The sequence below is a fragment of the Telopea speciosissima genome, chromosome 3, assembly GCF_018873765.1.
Source record: "Telopea speciosissima isolate NSW1024214 ecotype Mountain lineage chromosome 3, Tspe_v1, whole genome shotgun sequence".
In the NCBI taxonomy this organism is placed as follows: Eukaryota; Viridiplantae; Streptophyta; class Magnoliopsida; order Proteales; family Proteaceae; genus Telopea; species Telopea speciosissima.
The window spans coordinates 72,419,143-72,442,147 of NC_057918.1; the positions used below are offsets into that span (position 1 = coordinate 72,419,143).

At 41.4% G+C, this 23,005-nt stretch overlaps 1 protein-coding gene and 1 long non-coding RNA gene across 2 annotated transcripts in view; both read right to left on the minus strand.

Moving 5' to 3' along the window:
• The window catches only part of LOC122656057 (RNA-binding protein 208-like), a 78,077-nt gene that overhangs the window by 40,382 nt on the left and 14,690 nt on the right, over positions 1–23,005 (minus strand). The gene's annotated exons all lie outside the window — the stretch shown is intronic.
• LOC122656058 lies at positions 11,451–21,679 on the minus strand. The gene is made up of 3 exons (XR_006332037.1): positions 21,666–21,679; positions 21,110–21,113; positions 11,451–11,585 (listed from the first exon to the last, which is right to left on the minus strand). It is a non-coding gene; the product is annotated as an uncharacterized LOC122656058 (long non-coding RNA).

Below are 23,005 nucleotides of genomic sequence, written 5' to 3' on the forward strand. Positions count from 1 at the left end.
GCTACAAATTACCTTTCTGGTCTCAAGCAGTAAAAGTTTACACTAATGCAAAGGGTAAATTGGATTACTTGTATACATCTCAACCATCTTCAAACAGTATAGGATATTAAAAATGGATGTGTGAGAATGATACTTTACTTGTATGGTTATGGAACAGTATGGAAGTCTGTGGTTGCTAATGTTATGTTTCACACAACTGCCAAAGGTGTTTAGGATGACTTGAAGGAGAGTTTCTCTCAAAACAAGAGTATGACTAGAGTATATGTTCTTTATGAAAAGAAGTTTTCCTTCAAACAGAAAGTTGGTGAATATTACAGTGCACTCAAGGGCATGTGGGAAAAACTGAATGTCTACCAACCCCTTTCTAGTGACATAAAAGTGTTGAAATCCTAGCGTGCCAAATTTCAATGAGCTAAATTTCTGTCTGGGTTGGATTCTGATTTGCAGCTTGTCAAAAGCCAGCTCCTTGCTGGTGAAAAAGTTCCTTCTATGAATGAGGCGTTATGTCGCATTCAGCACATTGTTTCTCCCTCTCTCGTCCAAGGATAGTTCTGCATTTGTTACTAGTAACAGTGATCATGAACGCATTCTAGTTTTTCTAGACATGGTCGTGGTTTATGGGGAGATAGAGGACGAGGTGGAAGTGGAAGTGGTCATAGTGGAGAGCAATCTGATCAACCTCTATGCCAGTGTACGCACTGTGGAAAATCAAATCATACTATTCACAAATGTTGGGTTAAATATGGTAAACCAGAGTGGGCATAAAAAATGGCAAGCTTAGCAGACTCAAGGGAATTCCAACATGGTGTCATCTAATGACACTAACCTTGCTTCTTCATCTGGAGCAGCTCCATCAGGATCTTTGTCTCGGAAGACTATAACCAGCTATTGAAACTACTTCAGCAATTTGAGTCTTCCACCGCCACACTTGCCTAGAGAGGTATTGCTGCACTTCTTGCTTCTTCATCTCCCACCAGTGGGGTTATTAATTCCAGTGCTTCTAATCATATCACTGATAAGTGTAATGTGTTTTCTTCCTTCCACAAAATGAGTCACCCATCCCGAGTTATTCATGTTGATGGGTCCTCCACTCACGTATTTAGTCATGGTATAGTTACTCAAAATCTTCCTTTCCTATCATCAAAAAAAAAAAAAAAAATCTTCCTTTCCCTTATCCTCTGCTCTTTATGTACCACAATTACCTTTAAATCTTTTGATTATAAATCAGATAACAAAATCTCTAAATTGTTCTGTTACGATTTATCCGTCTTATTGTGTTTTTCAAGATATTCCAACAAAAAAGACGATTGGTGGAGGGCATGAGAAGGATGGTCTATACTATCTAGAAGATGATTCATCCTCTACAACTGTGTCTGCTTCTTCTAGTGGTGCTTCTCCTCTTTGCTGGCATGATCGACTAGGTCACTTATCTCTCTCCAAGCTTCAACAGATGGTTCCTAATTGTAAAACTATCTCTCACATTGAGTGTGAAGCTTGTGATCTCAATAAAAATCATCATACTACTTTTCCCTCTCATGATGTTTCTAGGAGTCGGTTGCTAAGTTCTTTAGTTCATTCAAATATTTGGGGTCCATGTCGTGTCAAGAGTAAGGTTTTTTATATTTTGTCACCTCTATAGACAACTATTCCTGGTTGATTTGGTTGTATCTGTTGAAAGATCGTTCCGAGTTTCTCTTTGTTTTCAGGGATTTCTATAATGAAACAAAAACTCAATTTGGTGCTTATCATAAAAATTTTCTTTCTGATAATGCCCTTGAAATACTCCACATTCAATTTCTTTGTTTTGTTTTGAGAATGGTATTATACATCAAACTAGTTGCTTTTATACCTCTCAACACAACGATGCAGCCAAAAGGAAAAAACATATGTTGGACGTTGTTCGTTCTTTGATGATCATACGCATGTTCATAAGCATTTTTTGGGAGATGCAGTTGTAACTACCTGTCATCCATTTATCGAATGTTGTGTTGTCCCAAGCCATCTGCACTAGTCGTTGCACATCCTCTTCATCATTTGGTGTTTTGTCTGAAGTCCCTGCTCCATTACCATGGAAAGAGAACTCGGTCGAAACCTGTTGAAACCACTAAGATATCTCGGTTTCACAGGTTTCCGAGACGAGTTAGCCAAGTACTTTAAAAAATGCATGGTTTCGATTGAGATGTTGGTAATTTCGCAATTCGACACTTATGCCCAACGAAACTTGGGGAAACCTGTCTCGAAACCAATACAGATAGTTATGTATGCCAGTAACCAGGCAAGAAACCTGGACAGACACTTATTTTTGCCTTGTATTTCATTTACGGAAGATATTATTCATAAATAAGCAAATACCCCCTATTTGAAACTAATAAAAATAGTTCAAAAATTAAATTCCAAAAGGAAAAAATGTCAACTCCCCAATTCAAGAACAAAAATTGGATTTTCGGCGGTAGGTGCAATTTTCTACTTTCTAATACTGGGTTTTTTCTCAAATCTAAAAATTCCATAAATCTTAATATCGTAAAACATTGCTAAAAACCAAAAGTACGGTAAAATTTTCATTTGTTTTCATGTCCAAAAAAATATTTTCATTCAAAGCGATTTTGACAGCATTTGTGCACACCAAATTAATTTTGACCGGTACATAAGAAGTCCATGATTATTTACCCTATTGATAAACAATCGCTTTATGAAAAGGTACTTGTTCTTGCACTCAGAAGTCCATAATTGTTTACCCTATTGATAAATTTGTTTCCATTTCACATTTTCCATATTCCTTCATCGCTTCGCTTTGTCTTTATCTACACAATCTGTTTCTACCACCTACCTTAAGGCATTGTCGCATCCTGGTTGGAAAACGACTATGAATGTGGAAGTGGATAATCTACTCTCTTCTCAAACATAGACCCTAGTTGATTAACCTCTAAGTAAAGAGATAGTAAGTATAAGGATCATTTTGAAAAACTTTCTAATGTTGCTCATTTAAACTATGTACTTGTTCTTTTTTTTTTTTGGCTGTAAACCTTGATTGGCCTTTATATCAACTTGACAAAGTATATATGGAGCAACCTCCTAGGTATGATGCTCATGGGGAGAATTCACAAAAAGTGTGTAAGCTGCACAAGGTTATTTATGAGTTGAAACAATCAACGCAAGCATGGTTTGATAAGTAAAGTTGCTCCTAGTTATGGATTCTCACAACGTTATTCCAATCATTCCACGTTTGTCCATTGTCAAAGCTCTAAGGTTGTTGTATTGGTTGTTTATGTTGATGACATTATTGTTACAAGTAATGACGTGTCTAGTATTAAAGATGTCAAGTCTTATTTACAACAAAACTTCCAGATGATAGATTTGGAGGTTCTCAGGTACTTTCTGAGCATTGAAGCATAGTTGTCAAAGCGTCACTTAGCGACTGCCTTGGCATCCATGCGTTTTGACAACTAGTATCGCCTTGGTTGCCTAGGCAGACATTTTGGTTGACTTGGTTGCCTTGCATCCAGGCCCCCTCCAATGCCTTAGTTCGTCTAGATGTCGTATCAACTATGCATTGAAGTGATTCATAGCAAAAAGGGTGTTAGTTTATCTCAAAAGAAAATGTTATTGATCTTTTGCCTAAGACCAAACATGTAAGGTTGTAAACCAATTGATACCCCTATGGATCATCATGTGAAACTTGGAATCTGCGATGATAAGGAATTTGACGAGAAACATCAGTACAGGAGATTAGTTTGCAAACTCATATATCTTACTGTCACCTGGCTTGATATCTCTTTTCCAGTTGATGCTATAAGTCAATTCATGGAAAATCCTAAGCAAGTCCACTAGGAAGCAACATGATGTATCCCGAGGCATCTTAAAGGTGCTTCAGGTACAGGGCTTGTTTATCGTCGTCATGGTCATACTGATATTACTAGTTATTCTGATGTTGACTAGGCTAGTACCGATGATGATCGGAGATCTACTAGGTAATGTAAGTTTGTTGGAGATAATCTTGTTACATAGAGCAAGAAGCAAACTACAATGGCTCAAACTAGTGTTGAGGTTGAATATTGGGCCATGGTGCACAATGCTGCTAAATTAATGTGGCTAATGTCGTTTGCTCAAGAACTCAGTTTATCGGTTAATAAAGCTATGAACATGACTATGATAACCAGGCTGCTATCAATTTTGCTAGTTATCGGTCTTTCATAAACAGACTAAACATATTGAGGTCGACTGTCATTTTGTGTGAGCTATTGTAACGAGGAAGTTAATCTCTACTCCTTTTGTTCGTTTTGGTGACCAACTGGTGATGCCAAACCAAGGGTGTATTCAAGGAAAAAGAAGAAGAAGGCTGCTGCTGGAGTTCTATTGGGTTGTTTATGTTCTTATTTTTTAGTCCTGTAATGAACCAGTGAACCGGTTGGTTCAGCTGGTCTAATTTAAGGGGTGGTCCCATAGTTTAGTTTGGTCTTTTATTTATTTAAAGTTGTTATTAGAATAGTCAGTCTCAGCCATGATTTATTTGGGCTGGTAGTGTCTTGTAACCCAAGTAAGGGGTCAAGGTTGGAAGTTTCTATTTTTTGGGACTTTCTAATTTTGACTCCTTGCCATTCTCTTTCATTGCAATCTAAAAAAGCAACCCATGAGACCATACTAGGCCACAATTTTGATTCTCTACAACTGCTGTTATGCATGTTTGCTTCTGTTGAAGTTTTCCTTGGTGTTTGATCCATGGAGAAAGGAACTGGCGTATGATCCAATTGACTCCTTGCAGTGGGAAACCCAGGAGGTTGATTTCAGTTGCTGTTCTTCATCCCCTTCAAGTTCTCAAGTCATTACAAGCCTCATCCCTTCGACCGAGCTGCTGTGCTGCTGCCCAACCTACTGTTCTAAGGTTACCTACTGGGGGCTATGTTTACCAGAGCCTTGTTTCAACCTGCTTTTCTTTGTCGTTGTTCCAAGCTGGTTATGGATGATACTTGTGCTCCAGCTTGAGGGGGAGTCTTATGTACTGCAGTGCACCATTTGTAATTATCTTTATTGTCTATGGTTATATGGGTAATTATTGTTATTAGAGGGGTAATTATTGTTATTACTTATTAGTTGTTATTTAAGTGGGGGTATTATTGTAACTTTGCTTAAGTGCTTCCTATAGAGCTTCCTCTTCGCCCTGCGTCTCCTGTCTTTCAAATCTTGCTTCTCTAATCCAGGTACATTTATGGTAGGTTTACCGTTTACCTTCTGGATCCACTGCAGTTAGTGTTAAAGCTGAATCGCCCAAGATGGCCAAATATGGGATCGAAGAAAAAAAATAACAAGCAAGGCAATCGCAAACACACAAGATTTACGTGGTTCGGTTTCGCGAGAAACCTACGTCCACGGGAAGAGCAGCAGCGAACTTTTCACTAAACAAAATGAAGATACAAGTTTTTTTCCGTCTAACCCTAGAATGAGAAAAAATGCCTTATATATACAGCTACAAAAATATGTCGGCCCAACCCTCCGCGTCACGAACTAAATCTCAACCTTTTCTCCCTTCGGGTCACACCACAAAATATGCCGGGTCGGGTCAGATCCGCATCACACTTGGATCCTTGGAATACAAGACATACTCAACAGTTAGATATATTTTTTCATTGTTTTTTTTGCTTTCTTTTCTTTATGGTTCCCCTATAGTTAGATCTTCTTCTTCTTTGCTGAAGTTTTTCTCTGCTCGATGTGCTTCTTTTGTAGATTAATCTTGATTTAGGTTTTGTTTTGGTTTTCCATATTCTTTTTCTACTATGTGTTTGCGTATTTCGTTTTATTTTGTTGAAATTTCTCATCGGCTCTCTTCTCGTGTTTTAGATCTAGATGCTGCTTGTCTGTAGTGGAGCTCCATAGACTACTCCCTGTTTGCTACTTTGCATGTTGTCATTCTTTTCTTCTTTCGCTTTAGATCGGCTCTTAGTTTGTCTTTTGAATGGAACAAGATCTCACTAAAATCTCAGTTTTTTGAGATGGCGAGACACTTAGATTACAATATCTCGGCGAGATCTCGGTTCAATTCAATTGCTGGCCCAGTATATATTATCTAGATCTCGATCGAGACCAGTCGTGATCTCGCTGGTATCGGCAGAGAACACACCCCCACCCAAATTGCATGGTTTTGGTCAGATTTTCCACCGAAGATTAGACGGATTGAGCGGAGAAGCTGCATCCAACATCAAATTTGTTACATCTACAACAGGATCAATAAGAGCTTGGGTAGAGACGAGGCCTGTGCATTACACAGGTGAGAGTCAGTTTATTCATGCAACACAGGATCATGACCATGGTACCCCCACTACGTACCAGAGATGCCCACGTCGCAAACAGTCACAAGCTCAGGATGAGGACATGAGTATGAAGACTACGCATGAAAGTTTCAGAAGCATGAGTATAGATACTACTAGTGAGCGTCAGTCGTGACATGCATCTCAGCCTCAGTATGACTATGATTATGGCCATGAAAGCACCGGTGCCGAATATAGTGGCTATGGTCAATTTGGGGCAGCCACAGTTAGTACACTCTAGACATGAGTTCGACAAACAAAGCATTGGGTCAGATTTTATGGACATATTCATAGTCCCAACCCAGCCAATACCCATACATGCCGATGGTAGTTCAACAGCCTGATGGCAGTAGCAGTGGATCAAACTCATCGCAACCGCCTCTTCCATACCAACACTTATACGACTTGTGTGGTAGACTAAACGCATTTCTTCAGCAGCACTATGGCATGGGAATCCTATGTGGCACAATCTGAGCCTTACTAGCCTCGGAAACATGGCTTGGAATGATAGAAGTATATTATATATGCTAAGATTGATGTATTTTACAAATTTCTAATGCTTATTTAAGTTGTTTTACATTAATTGTATGTTTTGATTGCTATCCATTACTAAAACATGTGTGCATAGTTCGAAAACTCGCCTCGCCGAGTTTCTCGGTTTTTGGAAAAGCCGAGACAAGATTGCCTACAAGTCTCAAAAGTGCAATATCTCGGCGAGATCTCGGAGAGATCTCGGATCTCGGTTGGATCTCGATTTCGACCCATTATTTTAACCCACCTACCACTTAAATACCTTACCTAATTGGACAAAACTCGACATATCTCGGCGAGATCTCGGATCTCGGGTCCAGATCTCGGGTTAACCCAAAGTTGAGGCTTCGAGTTGGAAAAAAAAAAATGCACCAACTCGGCGAGATCTCGACTCGTCTCGGTTTTTCCAAGAGTCGAGCTGGTACCGAGACCTGAGTTTTAGTACCTTGCATGTGTGTCGTAGCCTACCAAACTAGGGTCCGAAGTCAAACTCCTATTTGGATTTTGATTTTGGACAATCCGATTGTGTCATTGTGTTTAAATGGCCCAAAATAGACTATATACTAAGTTTTATGGTCAAACTAGGTCAAAAACCCACTAAAACCTTCAACCGAGTTTAAAAAAAATATTACACCAACTCGCCGAGGTTTCGGTGTAACTCGTTTTTTTGGCTGGGCAAAACCAAGTTCTCCAACCATGGTCTTTTATAATTGCTCGTACTTAGTGTGTGTGTGTGTGTGTATTGCAGAATCCTTTTGCGTGTTCGGCTAGCATTGTTAGGACTTCATGTTCGAATATAGATGATTGGAGAGCAAGGATCCATGTAGATGACCCCATTTAGTTGGAATAAGGACATGTTGTTGATGTTTGGACTATGTTTCCTAGGTTTTTTTTTTTTTTTTTTTTTTGGGCAAATAAAAAATTCATTACCAAAACCCCAAAGGGGAGGGGAATACACAAGAAAAGAGGGGGAATTATACAAGTCTCAAAGCCTACGAAGCCGGGTTAGGAGACTACAAAAGAGAAAAATCTAGGTCCCAGGTAACAACAATGTGCCCGTTCTTTGGGGATTCTGTAATAGTACAATGGGAGAGCATATGAAGTCTAGAGCTAGCATCGAAGAAGATGGCTTTCCAAATCAAGTCAATAGACCAGTAGTTGGAGGTCCATCTTCGAAGATTCCGCTCCATCCAAATATGAGAGATAGCAGCAGCCCTGAACACAAACTTGCTAGTGATGTCACAGATAGAGCTACCAGAAAAGGACATATCCAGACAAAGCGACTCCCAAGCAAAAGGTAAGGGATGCCTACTACAGGGCCAAATGGAATCTAAGGCATTCTTCCAAATGGTGGAGGCAAGGGGGCAAGAAAAGAAGAGGTGATCGACGTCCTCAACACCATTCCAGCAAAGGGTACAAGAAGGAGAGACATAGATGTGGCGGAGCAGGAGAAAGGATTGGGTGGGGTGGCAAAGGTTAAGGGTTCTCTAGACATTCAAAGTGTCGAGGAATGTGGCCTTTAACAAAACTAATTTGTGCCAAGGGACAGAGGGGCGATGCGATCTACCAAAATTCCAAGCAGAGCTAGAACTAAAAATACCATTGGGGAGGGAAGCTAAATGACTTTGTCCGAACGAGAGGGATGGGGGAGAAGGGGGTAGATAGGCCCAAACCTGAGTGAGACCGGGGGAAAGGAGAGGAGGGGGACAAGGAGCCGTGGGAGAGGAGAGAGGAGAGAGGGGCAGATTTAGGGATACCAGTAGAGGAACTCACGAGCACCTAGGAGATTGTAAAGGAATCCTGAGGGTGCAAAGGATCAAGCCAGAGGGAGATAGAGGTCCCATCAGCTATCACAAAGGAGATAGCAATAAGGGCTAAGGGACGGAGGAGAAGGATTTTGCGTAAGACCCAGGAGGGATCAGCAAGTTGGCGAGCAGTCCAAATTGAGTCGTTTTTCAAAAGACAGGAGTAGACCCAATTGACCCAAATTGAGTCCTGCTTAGTGGAGATTTTCCAGATTAGCTTAAGGAGGCAAATATTATAATCACGGATTCTGCGAATGCCCTCCTTCAGATATGGGAAAGCAGGTGGCTGCCAGCTAATCAAGTGAAGAAATTTGGAAGACTCTTTTCCTTTCCATAAGAAAGCACAGAAAAGAGAATTCATTGCTTTACTTGTGGATTTTGGGAACCCATAGATACCACACCAGTAAATGTAAGAGGATTGAAGGACTGATTTAATTAGCACAATCGTACCCGCATAGGAAAGGAGTTTGCCCTTCCAAAGCTGAAGCCTTTTACAAATAAGATCCAACATGGGGGTACAATGATGACCAGTCAACCTAGTTGAGATAAGGGGGAGTGCTAGGTATTTCACAGGAAGGGACCCAAGGGAAAACTCAGTCTGACGGAGGAGGGTGACTTTGTCTGTCTCAGAGACCCCGAAGAAGAAGGTTAATACGAAGACCCGAGAGAAATTCAAAGACTTAGAGAGAGGACATGATGGAGGAGATAGACGAGGGTGAAGCCTTGGAGAAGATCATAACATCATCTACGAAGGCTAGATGGGTGAGAAAGAGACTCTTACACTTAGGGATGGGGGAGATGAGGTGTAGGTCGGTTTTATCCCAGATACTCCTAGAAAGGACCCTAAGGGCAAGGAAGAAGAGGAAAGGACAAATGGGGCAGCCTTGACGATTGCCAACTTTTGAAGGGAAGAATCCAGCAACAGAGCCATTAACATTGACTGAGAAAAAAAGGACAGGAGATGCAATAACGAACGGAGCGAACAAAGATGGGGGGAAGGACATCTGGGTCAAGACATCACAAATGAAGCCCCAACGCAGGGAATCAAAAGCCTTATGGATATCAATTTTCATAAGGGCGGCGGGGGAACACAATTTACAAACGAGACCCCGAACGATCTCCACACAGAGGAGGATGTTGTCAGCAATGCTTCTACCATAAATGAAAGCAGATTGATTCAGGCGAACAAGAGAAGGAATAACCAACTGGAGCCGGTTAGCCAGAATTTTGCAAAGGGAGATAGGCCTAAAGTGACAGGGAAGAGGCACCCTCTTTTTTGGGAATGAGGCAGAGAAAAGTTTGGTTGACTTTCGGGAGCTGATTGGGATTAAAGAAAAAACTATGGATAGCTTAAATGAGGTTATCTATGATGATGTCTCAGGTAGCCGAGAAGAATTCCATACTAAACCCATCAAGGCCGGTTAGCCAAAATTTTGACTGTGGATTTTGGAAGCACATAGATACCATACCAATAGATGTAAGAAGATTGGAGGACTAATTTAATTAGACAATCCTACCCGCATAGGAAAGGAGTTTGCCCTTCCAAAGCTGAAGCCTTTTATGGTTAAGATCCAACCCGGGGGTACAGTGATGACCAGGTAACCTAGCTGGGATAAGGAGGAACCCTGGGTATGTCACGGGAAGGCACCCAAGGGAAAACCCAGTCAGACGGAGGAGGATGGCTTTGTCAGTCTCAGAGACCCAGCATGATGTAGTTCGGCTGCCTAGAACCAACCACAAGTGTAGGGATTCTTCCCTACACCAACACTAGAGTAGGAGTAGATAGGTGTAGGATCCCCCTACACCATCATCAAAATCGTGGAAACAGTTTAGGGTTATTTGAATGTTATTTAGTCATTTATTTGAATTCGAGTTGGATTTGTAATCCTAATTGGGATTTAATTTTGAATCCTAGTTTTAGTTTGAGTCTTAGTTCTATTTTGAGTCATAGTGTAAGTCTGTTTTCTTTTCAGCCAAGAGGCTATAAATATGTAAGAGCGCTTGAGAGCTCCTACAATTGCATGAATACAGCTTATAGCATTGTTGAACCCTGAGCTACCTATTCTATTCCCCTTCCCCTGCAACTATTCCCTTCTTCCCAATCGGCCCTACATTACAGCATAGGGGTACAGTAATGGTTCCAACAGACAAAGATAGGGGGAAAGACATTTGGGTGACATCACAAATGAAGTCCCAACACAGGGAATCAAAATCTTTATGGATGTCAATTTCATAAGGGGGGCAGGGGAATGTGAGTTAGGATCGAAACCCCAGACGATCTCCGCACAGAGGAGGATGTTGTCAGCAATGCATCTACCAGAAATGAAAGCAGATTGGTTCAGGTTGACAAAAGAAGGAATAACCAACTGGAGCAAGTTAGCCAGAATATTGGCAATGAACTTGTAGAGAAGTTTGCAAATGGAGATAAGCCTAAAGTCAGACAGGGAAGAGGCAACATCTTTTTTGAAGATGAGGCAAAGAAAAGTTTCCTTTGTGTATTATGTCTTCTTTGCGGTTATTCTTTGTTTGTTTGTTTTTCAAAGCTTACATTTTGTTTTCTCCGTGTGTATTGGTGACAGACCTCACTTTCGTGTATGTACTGGTTTGTGTTTGTTGTGTTCATGGTATTTCTCCCAGATTTCCTTTTGATTGCTCTGTAACTTAGAGTTAGGGTGTTGGTTTTTATTCTTTGATCTTGCTTTAATTTTCTTTTCTTCGGCTGCATCATGTAATGTGCTCTATTTTAAGTTTACGATTGTCTGTTTATTGCACTAGAGTTTTTCCTTTCAACATATTTTATTGTAGATATATGGGAAAAGCCTGGGCATGCTGCCAGCATGTGTCATCTTCTCTCCTCCCAATTGGAAAAGACCCTCTTACCCTCCTGTGTCCAGCCCTATGATTGGTGTATGCCGCTAGCTTACCGAAAGCTGGCGGCATACCCAACCCTCTACACACACACACGCAACAACAACAACTACATAGCCTTATCCTAGCTAAATGGGAAAAGCTACATGGTTCCTTCTTGTCCAATCAGTTCTGTTTGATGTCATACAAGATACTAGATCTAAGATATGCTACTTAGGGTTATTTTAGGCCTGCCCCTGGCTCTTTTAGTTCCTTCAATCCAAATCACAGCACTCATTTGAACTGGAGCATCCCAAGGCCTCCGTTGGACTTGGCCATGTTAAGAATAGTTGTATCAGGGGTATATATGTACATAACCCCTGTTTTATGTACTCTGTCATTTGTATAAGACCAAGGGCCTGTGTGTAATTATATATTCTTTTCAATATAAGCTTGTTAGTCTCTAGTTTAGAGACATAACAGATTTACCCCAAAGAATCGTGTTTGAACTCTTGGCTCTCTTGGAGCCTTTTTCTTCCTTCTCCATCTACTCTAAAACCTAACATGGTATCAGAGCAGTTTGTTTCTGGAGTTTGAAGGTGTTTGAAGGTTGCTTGGAAGGCTAGGGCTCGCTTTCATCTCTTGGTTCTTGCTGGTATTTGAATGTAACCTTAGGGTTTCTTCACCAAGCTGTTTCTCACTTGTTAGGCATCCAAATGGAGAGCAACCAGATGCTCTAGCTTCGTTTGGAAGTCTTCTTTCTTCTCATTGGATCATCTCAAGCTTAATGGAAGCATCAAAGAGTAGAATCTGAATTTCGGCCAACCTGTTCTGCACCTTTTTCCGCCAACTTGGGTTCTTGAAGTGACAAGGCTCATCAGTAGAGCTTTGTTGGTTGTTATTTCTGGGCCACTTAGCATCGTTTTTTGCTGAGGAAGGTTTGCTTTTGTCAATCCGCTGCTGTTTGATGATTGTTTGAGGTTTTACAAGCTTTTTCAGGTCTTGCCTCTGTTTGCCTCTGTTTTTGACTGCTGTGTTTGAGGAGAAGTTGTTGTGGTTGAGGTGCTGTTGTTTGGACCTATCAAGTGTTTGATTTGAGGTCAAAATGGGTGAAAAAAATGTTGAAACAGCCTTGCCTTTATCTGCAGACCCTACTGTTGCATCAATCCCAGTTCCCTCATATGAGAACCCAAATGTGCAGCTTCCCATTGTCAAGTTGGACAATACTAATTACCTGGATTGGTCCCAATCCATGAAATTGATTCTTCAATGTAGGGGGAAGATGGGGTACATAAATGGTAGCATCAAATCCCCCCTTCCTACCGAGCAAGGGTACTCCAAATGGGACACTAAGAATTCTCTTGTGATGGCTTGGCTTCTTTTCTCAATGAAGCCTGAGATTGCCAGGAGGTTTATGGGCAAGGAGACAGCCAAAGACATTTGGGATAGTGTGGCCCGTATCTTTGATCGAGTTGGGCACTCTACAAAGGTGTACCAACTTCTCCAACAGATTGTTAGTCTGCGCCAGGGTGATAGAAGCATCTCTGACTACTATAGTCTTGTTGAGAGCCTATGGGAAGAGTATGATCACTATAGAGATCTTCAGTTGTGTCCTGAGGATGAGGTCAAGGTGCACCGGTTGTTTGAGAAAGAGAGGGTCCTGTTTCTTCTTGGCGGCCTTAACTCTGAATTTGAACCTTTTAGGGTACAAATCCTTGGCCGACCAAGTCTTCCCTCACTGGAGAAGGTGCGTGGATATCTACAGAGTGAGGAGACCCATAGGGGTGCCATGGGGACTACTCCCAACCCCACTGTTGAGCGTTCTGCTCTTGTTTCTTCCACCCCTCAGGACTCCACTAAGGGAGCTGATAAGGGGGCTACTAAGGGATCTACGAAGGGCCGGTTCTTCTGTGACCATTGTGGCAAATCTGGGCATACAAAGGATTTTTGCTGGGATCTCCATGGGAAGCCCCCTCCTGGTTCCTCCGGGGAAATGAAAGGACAGCGGAAGAAGGGGCCTAAGGCTCATGTTGGGGTCATTGAAGCTGATTCATCATCTCTTTCCAAAGAAGACATTGCTGCCTTTCGCCGGGTTGTAGCCCACCTGGATGGGTCCTCTGCTACTCCTACTTCCATGGCACTGCAGGTCTCTTCCTCTTCCGGCACCACACCTTGGGTCATTGACTCGAGTGCCACGGATCATATGACTGGTAGGTCTCAGTTGTATAATTCCTATTCTGTTTGTTCTGGGAAAGATAAGGTAAAAAATGCTGATGGATCCTTCTGTTCCATTTCTGGTAAGGGAGATATCCAGGTTACCCCACTTTTACCCTTGAAGTCTGTCTTTCATGTTCCCAACTTTGCTACTAACCTTCTTTCAGTTAGCCAATTGACTAAATCTTTGAACTGCTTTGTCACCTTCTTCCCTAACCATTGTCTTTTTCAGGATTTGGTGACGAGGAGGGTGATTGGCAGTGGTCGTGAAACTAATGGCTTATATGTTTTAGAGACTGGTGCTTCCCCTGTTGTGCAAGCTCAATCCTATGTTTGTGGGCAAGGAGGTGGACGTACTCAGGAGGATATTTTGCTTTGGCATCGTCGTTTGGGGCACCCTTCCTTTTATGTTATGAGGAAACTGTTGCCTCATTTATTTACTTCTTTTCCTATCACTCATGTTTTTCATTGTGAACCTTGTCTATTTGCCAAAAGTTGTAAAACAGTTTATGCATCTAATGGTAATAGATCTACTTCACCTTTTCATCTTATCCCTACTGATGTTTGGGGGCCTTCCCCTGTTACTTCATTGCGTGGCTTCCGCTACTTTGTTTCTTTCATTGATGACTATTCTCGGGTTACTTGGGTTTACCTGTTGAAACACAAGAGTGATGTCTATGTTGCATTTAAAAATTTTTATGAGTTAGTGTATACCCAATTTCACACTCGGATCCAAGTTGTCCGTTCTGACAAAGGTGGGGAGTATATGTATAGTGGTTTGGAAACCCTTTTTTTTTACCATGGCATTATTCATCAGGTAGCTTGTGTCGATACCCCACAACAAAATGGGGTGGTTGAACGCAAAAATCGCCATCTTCTTAAAGTGGTTAGATCCCTCTGGTTTACTATGCATGTTCCAAAAATCTTTTGGTCTAATGCCATTCTCACTGCTGTCTTTCTTATTAATCATATGCCGTCTAGTGTCTTGAACTTCAAAGTTCCCCTTGATGTTTTACCTCCCTGTTCTTCTTCATTCTCTCTTCCACCAAAGGTGTTTGGTTGTATTTGCTATGTATACATTGGCAAATTTGCCCGCACTAAATTGGATCCTAAGGCTCTAAAGTGTATCTTTCTTGGGCACTCCTCCACCTCCAAAGGTTATAAGTGCTACCATCCCTCTACTCGTCGGTGGCTTCTCTCCAAAGATGTCCATTTCTTCGAAACCATTCCATATTTTCAGTCACGTCTTTAGGGGGAGTGTTCATCTCTTGGTGGTGTTGAGGGTGAAGAGGTTCTAGAGGATGCTCCCCTCCTGTTCCTATTTCTCCTTTTTAGATTGACAGGGGAAGGAAAAGTTCTGTGGATACTGTTGTTGAGGGGGAGCCTCCTGTGGATAATGTTGTTGAGGGGGAGCCTCCTAGTGCACAGGTGAACAGAGAACAGGAGGAGCTACTGGTGTATACGAAGGACAGGAGAAATCCTTCTTCATGGCTTCCTATAAAGAAGACCTGCCAAAACCCTTCTTCGTCTCCTCATCCTGAGCCTCCATCCATCGAGACAGGTATACCTTTGTCTACTTCTATATCCTCAGACTTAGATCTTCCTATTGCCCACCGCAAGGAAACTCGGACATGTACTAATCCCATTACCAAGTTTGTTTCCTATGATTCTATCTCCCTTACAGGTATAGCCTTTTCTGTGGCTATTTCTTCCATATCTATTCCCAAGAATGTAGCAGAGGCTATGGCAAGTCCAAAATGGAGAGAAGCAATGAACACAGAGATGTTGGCTCTTGAGAAGAATCACACTTGGTACCTTGTTCAGCTCCCTAAAGGGAGAATCCCTGTTGGATGCAGACGGGTATTCACAGTTAAGTTCAAGTCTAATGGTACTTTGGAGAGGTATAAGGCAAGACTTGTCGCCAAGGGTTATACACAGGTGTATGGCATTGACTATCAGGAAACCTTTGCTCCAGTGGCCAAGCACAACTTCATCCGTGTACTTCTCTCAATGGCTGCAAATCTTGATTGGCCATTGTACCAACTTGATGTGAAGAATGCATTCTTACATGGTGACCTAGAAGAAGAGGTATATATGCATCATCCTCCTGGGTTCAAGCATACTGGTAACAATGGGAAAGTATATCGTCTTAGGAAGGCTCTTTATGGACTCAAACAGTCTCCTAAGGCTTGGTTTGAGAGGTTTAGACAAGCCCTCCTACAAAATGGGTATACTCAAAGTCAAGCTGATCACACTTTGTTTATACAAAGGAAAGGCAGCACTATTACAGCTCTCATTGTTTATGTTGATGACATTGTGGTCACGGGAAACAGCGAAGCTGAAATCTCAAAGCTTAAGCTTTATTTGGCTCGGCAGTTTGAGATCAAAGATCTCGGTCCATTGAAGTATTTTCTGGGGATTGAAGTTTCTAGATCCAAGCACGGGATCAATGTTTGCCAAAGGAAGTTTGTTCTTGATCTACTTACAGAGACGGGCAACTTAGGATGCAAACCAATCTCCTCCCCTATTGAGCAGAACCACAAATTAGGGGAAGATTGTGGTGAACCTCTCGTGGATGCTGCAAAATATCAGAGATTAGTAGGCAAGCTAATCTATCTCTCCCACACCAGACCTGACATAACCTACGCTGTTGGAGTGCTGAGTCAATTTATGCATGCACCTAAGATGGGACATCTTGATGCAGTTTACAGGATCCTCAGGTATTTGAAGTCATGGCCTGGAAAGGGCCTTCTCTTCTCCAGGAATGGTCACTTGAGAATTGAACTTTATACAGATGCTGATTGGGCCCGGTCTATTTCTGATAGAAGGTCCACCTCTGGATACTGTACTTTTGTTGGGGGAAACTTAGTCACCTGGAAAAGTAAGAAGCAACCTGTGGTAGCAAGGTCAAGTGCTGAAGCAGAGTTTAGAGCCATGGCTCATGGTGTGTGTGAAATCTTGTAGTTGAAGAAACTTGTTCAAGAATTGGGGTTTAAGACAACTAGGCCTATGAGTCTATACTGCGATAACAAGGCAGCCATAAGTATTGCTCACAATCCGGTTCAACATGACCGGACAAAGCATGTTGAGGTTGACAGACACTTTATCAAGGAGAAGATAGAGTCTAAGACTATTTGTACTCCTTTTGGGAAGACAAATGAACAAGTGGCAGACATCTTCACCAAAGGACTTAGCTATCATTACTTCAGTTTTATGTTAGACAAGCTGGGTATGTATGACATATACCACCCAGCTTGAGGGGGAGTGTTAAGAATAGTTGTATCAGGGGTATATATGTACATAACCCCTGTTTTATGTACTCTGTGTCATTTGTATAAGGCCAAGGGCCTGTGTGTAATTATATATTCTTTTCAATATAAGCTTGTTAGTCTCTAGTTTAGAGACATAACAGATTTACCCCAAAGAATCGCGTTTGAACTCTTGGCTCTTTTGGAGCCTTTTTCTTCCTTCTCCATCTACTCTAAAACCTAACAGGCCATGCCACCCATTGTACTAAAACTCGTGAAATTTCGGTCAAGATATCGAATATTTCGAATATCTCGACCTGTCTAAAGACGAAACGCTACTTCAATACAAAAATATACATTATTTCAATCGATACTTCGATCATCTTGCGATATTTCAAGCCAATATCTCATCTCGCGAGATTTCGACTTTAAATTACAATTTGTCCATTATAAATAGACACTGTTTTGTGAGTCTCGATCAAAAGCTCACAACAGTCTCCTTTTTTGAGTTTTTGGTCATATTTGCTCATTTTTTACTCATTGTTGGTGATTTTCGGTTTGTTCTTTGAATCTTCTCGCTGCATTTATGCTGGAAGTACCTTCTTAGCACATTTGCGAAGCCTTTCCACTATTCTAGGTAAAACCATTTTCTCTAAAAAAAAATTTTGAAAAAATGCATGAAATACTTGTTTGTTTGTGATGAAATTAATATATGTCCGACATCGGAGGCTGATCTACAACCTCATGGTGTCGAAATTTTTTTTCTGTATATATATATATTTTATTTTATTTACTTCAAATTTTTTATTTTCCTACAACAAAAATCTAAAAAAAATAGGGGTTATGTAAATTGTATGGTGATCAATTAAATATGTGTTAGACACCATTGGCTGATCTACGGCCTCACTGTGTCGAAACTATTTTTCGGCCAATAATTAATTATGTTTATTTTTATGAAAATTATTCAAAAATTCAAAAATAAGGAAAAATATGAGGTTTTTGTTTGAAAATTACTGAAAATATGAAAGTAAATTCTAAATGTTTTTGAAGTGTTGTCCATTGCATATCATTTCGATTTTGTTGTGCTATGCCAATATTTATTTGAAAAATATTTTAAAAAATTGCTTTTAAACATGAGGGTTAGGGGGAAAATACTAAATAGCTATATACTAGTTTTAGTGTAGTTTTAGTACTCTCAAACTAAAATAATTTATGTGCTTCAGTAATTAATGAATTGTCTTTTATTCATGCAATAGTAAACAAGTCTGATTATGGCAGACCGGGATAGACGACAGAGCCAGAAGTAGGGGGCAGAGGCAGGGGGAGTAGAGCTAGGCGGCCCAAGCCCAGGGGGAGCAGAGACTACCCAGGCGCACTAGGGGTGACTTTGCATGGTTGCACGGCACTCCAATTGATGGGGATAAAAGCATAGTTGTCATTGCGTCGCCATGGCAACCTGGCACTGGAAAAGTGTGCATACCGACCTCCAATATGGTTGAGGTACAATATCAACCGATATGGCCTCCATGGCGTCGCCATGGACGCCATGCCACGATATATGGCCATATGGGTCAATATTTGTGTTTGAGAGTATTAAACTTAGGTTTTTCAAAGTTTATTTTATTTTAAACCATTTACGAGCTTATATGCTTTTTCCTTAATGTGTAGTGGAGGTGTACACATTAACAGAAAAAAAAATTAAAAACATTAAACAATACAATATACCATATTTTTGAAACACTAATTGGGATTTGGGAGAAATAGAAATTGCAAAGAGAGAGTTCGAGACAGAGGAGAGAGTTCGTGAGACACAGAGACGCAATTCCGGCAACTTTGGCAGAAAGGAGAAAACTGTAATTGTCTTTTAATTCTTTTTTACCTGCTTTCCCATATTGCCCTTCCCTTTACCCTTAATGCCTTAAGTCCCATCTTTCCATATTTTGTCTCTTATTTCTAGATTACCCTTTCACTTATAAATCCTCTCCACTCCCGTATGGTGCCTTCACTTTGGTTATTTGATTTCCTTTAATTACGATATTGCCATCCCATTATAACCTTCAGTTATTTACCATTCTCCAATTGCTCCTGTAAAATTTCAAATATTTACTGTTGTGACACTTGTGATTATGATTTGAGTTATCTAACACTTGGGTGGGCCCGTAAGCGATCCGAATCAGGTTTTGGAACCCTGGATCCGCATCACATAGTGACATTCTAATCTAGTTTTAGTTCTTGCACTGGTAAAAGGAGAATAACAATGAATGGTACTAATTATCCTTTTACCCTTTCATCCTTCTTAAAATCTTAATGTAGTTGAAGCTCTGACGTCTATAAAAAAAAAAGCTCTAACCTATCCTCGTAACGTATTGCCGAGTTGGGACATTACTTTGTCGATCTTTGCAGTTGGACGATGGTTTCCTGCACTGAAGGTTACTTCTCTACCCTGTAAGATGATATAGTCGTTCCTCCCTTCCTTTTGAGTGACATAATACAGGCGAAGAAACTAATAATCTTTTCAATTTCTGGTCCAATCTCATTTTTTGTGTTTTTTGCAACTAGAGAGCTACCTAGTCAGAGTTTATCTGGATTATTATCGACTAGAGAGAAGAGAGAATGAGTTCACCTACCTCCACCAGAAATTGCAGCTTCTCACATCACCGGAGAGTTGCAGTCTTGATGCAAGCCGCGGAGATGAAGAAGGGAAGGAGAGGTTCGGTTCAAAGGCTTTCTCAACGGTAACGTTTCGAATATAGGCAAGTGGGGTTGGGTATTTTTTAAGTGCAAAGGGTAAAATAGTCATTTGAATTTCATAGGTAACACTGCTACAAAACAAGGGACAGTTGTAATTTCAGAAGGAAGGGATGGTTTTACAATTGGGGCTTAGTTCAGGTGAGGGGAATGTAATTTTCCCTTTTATTTTTAAAAATGGTAAAGGAAAATTGATGTAAACTGGCTGTCTAAAACCAGCCGCAGGTGTAGGGATTCTTCCCTACACCAGAAGCAGTCATGGGGTTTTTTTTTTTTTGGATGAATAAATATATTACCATACCACAGGAGGGGGCAGGAAAAGAGGTGGGGCAAAAACAAGCAGCCAATTTAAACAAAGGTGGAGGGAAATAAAATAGACAAATCCAGGCCCCAAGAGGCAGTGATATGCCTGTTCCTAGGGGAGTCCAGAACTGGACGATGACGGGTGCAGCTGAGCTTAGAAGAGACTTCAAAGGAGATGGTTTTTCAAATCAGATCATAAGATCGAGAGTTGGAAGTCCATCTCCTAAGGTTCCGCACCGTCCAAATGCGGAAGGTAGCAGCTCCAAAAACCAGCTTTCCAATGGGGTCGCATATTGAGGACCCAGAAAAAGACATGTCCATCCAAAGCCATTCTCGCTCAAAGGGAAGCGGTCTCCTGCTACGAGGCCAAATTGAGGAGAGGGTTTTTTTCCAGATGGTGAGGTAAAAGGGCAAGCAAAGAAAAGGTGGGGGGTGTCCTCAAAACCATTCCAACAAAGGGAGCAAGCAGGGGGGACAGGGATGTGTCGGTGAAGCACGAAGGCTTGGGTTGGGAGGCAAAGGCGAAGGGATCTCCAGGCTGTGAAACTGTGGCGAGGAATATGGCCTTCGAACCAGATGAGATTGTGCCAGGGAACGGTGGGAGCAGGCTCACGAACAAAGTTCCAAGCATAGCTAGTGCTAAATAGGCCATTGGGGGAAGGCAGCCAAAGGGTCTTGTCCGCAAGGGGGGGAAGAGCAAGCCAAATCCGAGATACAATGGAGGGATTAAGGAGAGGGGGAGGTAACCAAGAGCCAGAGGAAATGAGGGAGGAAAGGGGGGAATCTTTTGGGAGATCAGAAGAGTAAATCGTTCTAGGGCCTAAGACACAATAAAGAACTCCAAAAGGGTGCCATGGGTCAAGCCAGAGGGAAGTGGAGGTGCCATCAACGATAGAGGATGAGATACCACGAAGGGCAAGGGGGCGGAAGGCAAGGATCTTGCGCCAGATCCAGGAGGAGTCAGAGGGGATGGCAACAGTCCAAATGGAGTCAGACTTGAGAAGGTAGGAGTAGACCCAGTTGACCCAGATGGAATCCTGACCGAAGGAGATATTCCAAATAAGCTTAAGAATGCCTACGGAGCTGGAATCCCGAATACGTCGGATCCCTAGACCTCCCTCGGATTTGGGGAGACAGATAGACTTCCAAGTAACAGGATGGAGGAATCGAGATGAATCATTCCCTTTCCAAAGGAAATCATAGAAGAGGTGCTCCATAGCCTGGATGGTGGCTTTGGGTAAGCCGAAAATCCCGTTCCAAATAGATGTAGGAAGCTTGGAGGACAAAACGGATGCAAACAAGGCGACCAGCGTAAGAAAGGAGTTTGCTTTTCCATAGCTGAAGATGTTTGCGGATGTTATCCAACATAGGAGCACAATGGTGCTTGGAAAGCCTGGCAGGGATGAGAGGGAGGCCAAGGTATTTAACCAAGAGGGAACCAATGGAGAACATAGTTGTCATGGCGTTGCCATATCAACTCCATGGCGGCGCCATGGCGACATATCGCTGGAGAAGTGGGCATATCGACCACCGACATGGATAATGTAAGAATATCGACCGATATGGCCTCCATGTCGTCGCCATGGCGCCGCCATGGACGCCATACCACAACATATGGCCATATTGGGCGACATGGTTGTTTCAAATTATAAAACTTTTTTTTTTTAAACCATTTTTTATTTTAATGCTTTTTACTTTACATAAAAATAAATGAAAAAAACATCAAACAGAAAACACTAATACACAATCACATATTCACATCAACAATTTTTTTTTTTATTTAGATGGGTTGTTTAGTAGTTTTATTCACTCAATATAAATTACGTTCTTCTAATTTTTTTTTGTTTTGTTACTTTTGTAGTCACTTTCATATGAATCATATCTCAACTCTCATGATTTTTCAACTTTATTATCAGCAAGACTATTGCTATCAATTATTTGATAATCCATGATTTCATATACACTAAAGGATATTACACTTTCATGAATTAAACCATAGTAGATTAGTAGTACACTTCCATGTTAATTTTTTATGTTATAGGGTATATATTATAGCATACTAAATGACATTAAAGATAGAGAAAATAAAAAATAAAACATGGTCGATATGATCGCCATGGCATTGCCATGGCGGGCGACATGTCAATATATCGACATGACACCCCTCCACCGACTTGGATCGCCGTGATGACGCGACAACTATGATGGAGAATCCAGTTAAACGCAGAAGGGATTCTTTATCAAAATTGGGGATTCCTGAAAGGAAAATTTTGGATTTAATGAGATTAATGCGAAGATCCGAGAACGACTCAAAGAGGTGGAGGGAATCCATGATTGCGGAGATAGAAGAAAGAGAGGCCTTTGAGAAGATCATCAGATCATCTGCAAAAGCCAGGTGGGTAAGGTTGATGTGCTTGCATTTAGGAATAGGAGAGATGAGATGAAGATCCGTTTTGGATTGAAGACTTCTACAGAGAACTTCCAGAGCGAGGGAGAACAAGAAGGGGGAGAGGGGGCAGTCTTGGCGAATGCCCACTTTGGAATGGAAAAACCCGGCCGGAGAGCCATTGACCAGAATGGAGAAGGAGGGGGAGGAAATGCAGGCATATATCCAACGGACAAAGACTGGGGGAAAGCCCATTTGAGAAAGCACATCACAAATGAAGCCCCAGCAAAGGGACTCAAAAGCTTTGTGAAGGTAAATTCAAAAAGGCGGCCCTAGTTAGGATTTAAATTAGTATTTGTTTTTTATTATTCTTTATTGAGTTGTAATTCTAAATTAGGATTCCTAGCGCAAGTTTGAATCCTAATTAGAAGTCCTAGCCCTAGTCAGCTTTCCTATTTCTATTTTAAGTCCTAGTCCTAATTAGCATTCCTATTTCTATTTTGAGTCCTAATCAATTGAGCCCCCCACGATTTAATAAAGAAGAATATTGCTTTAATGCATTCCACTATCCTGAGATAGGCTATGAAGGTGAGGCTGAGATAGCCTTCACTAGTTCACTGCTTC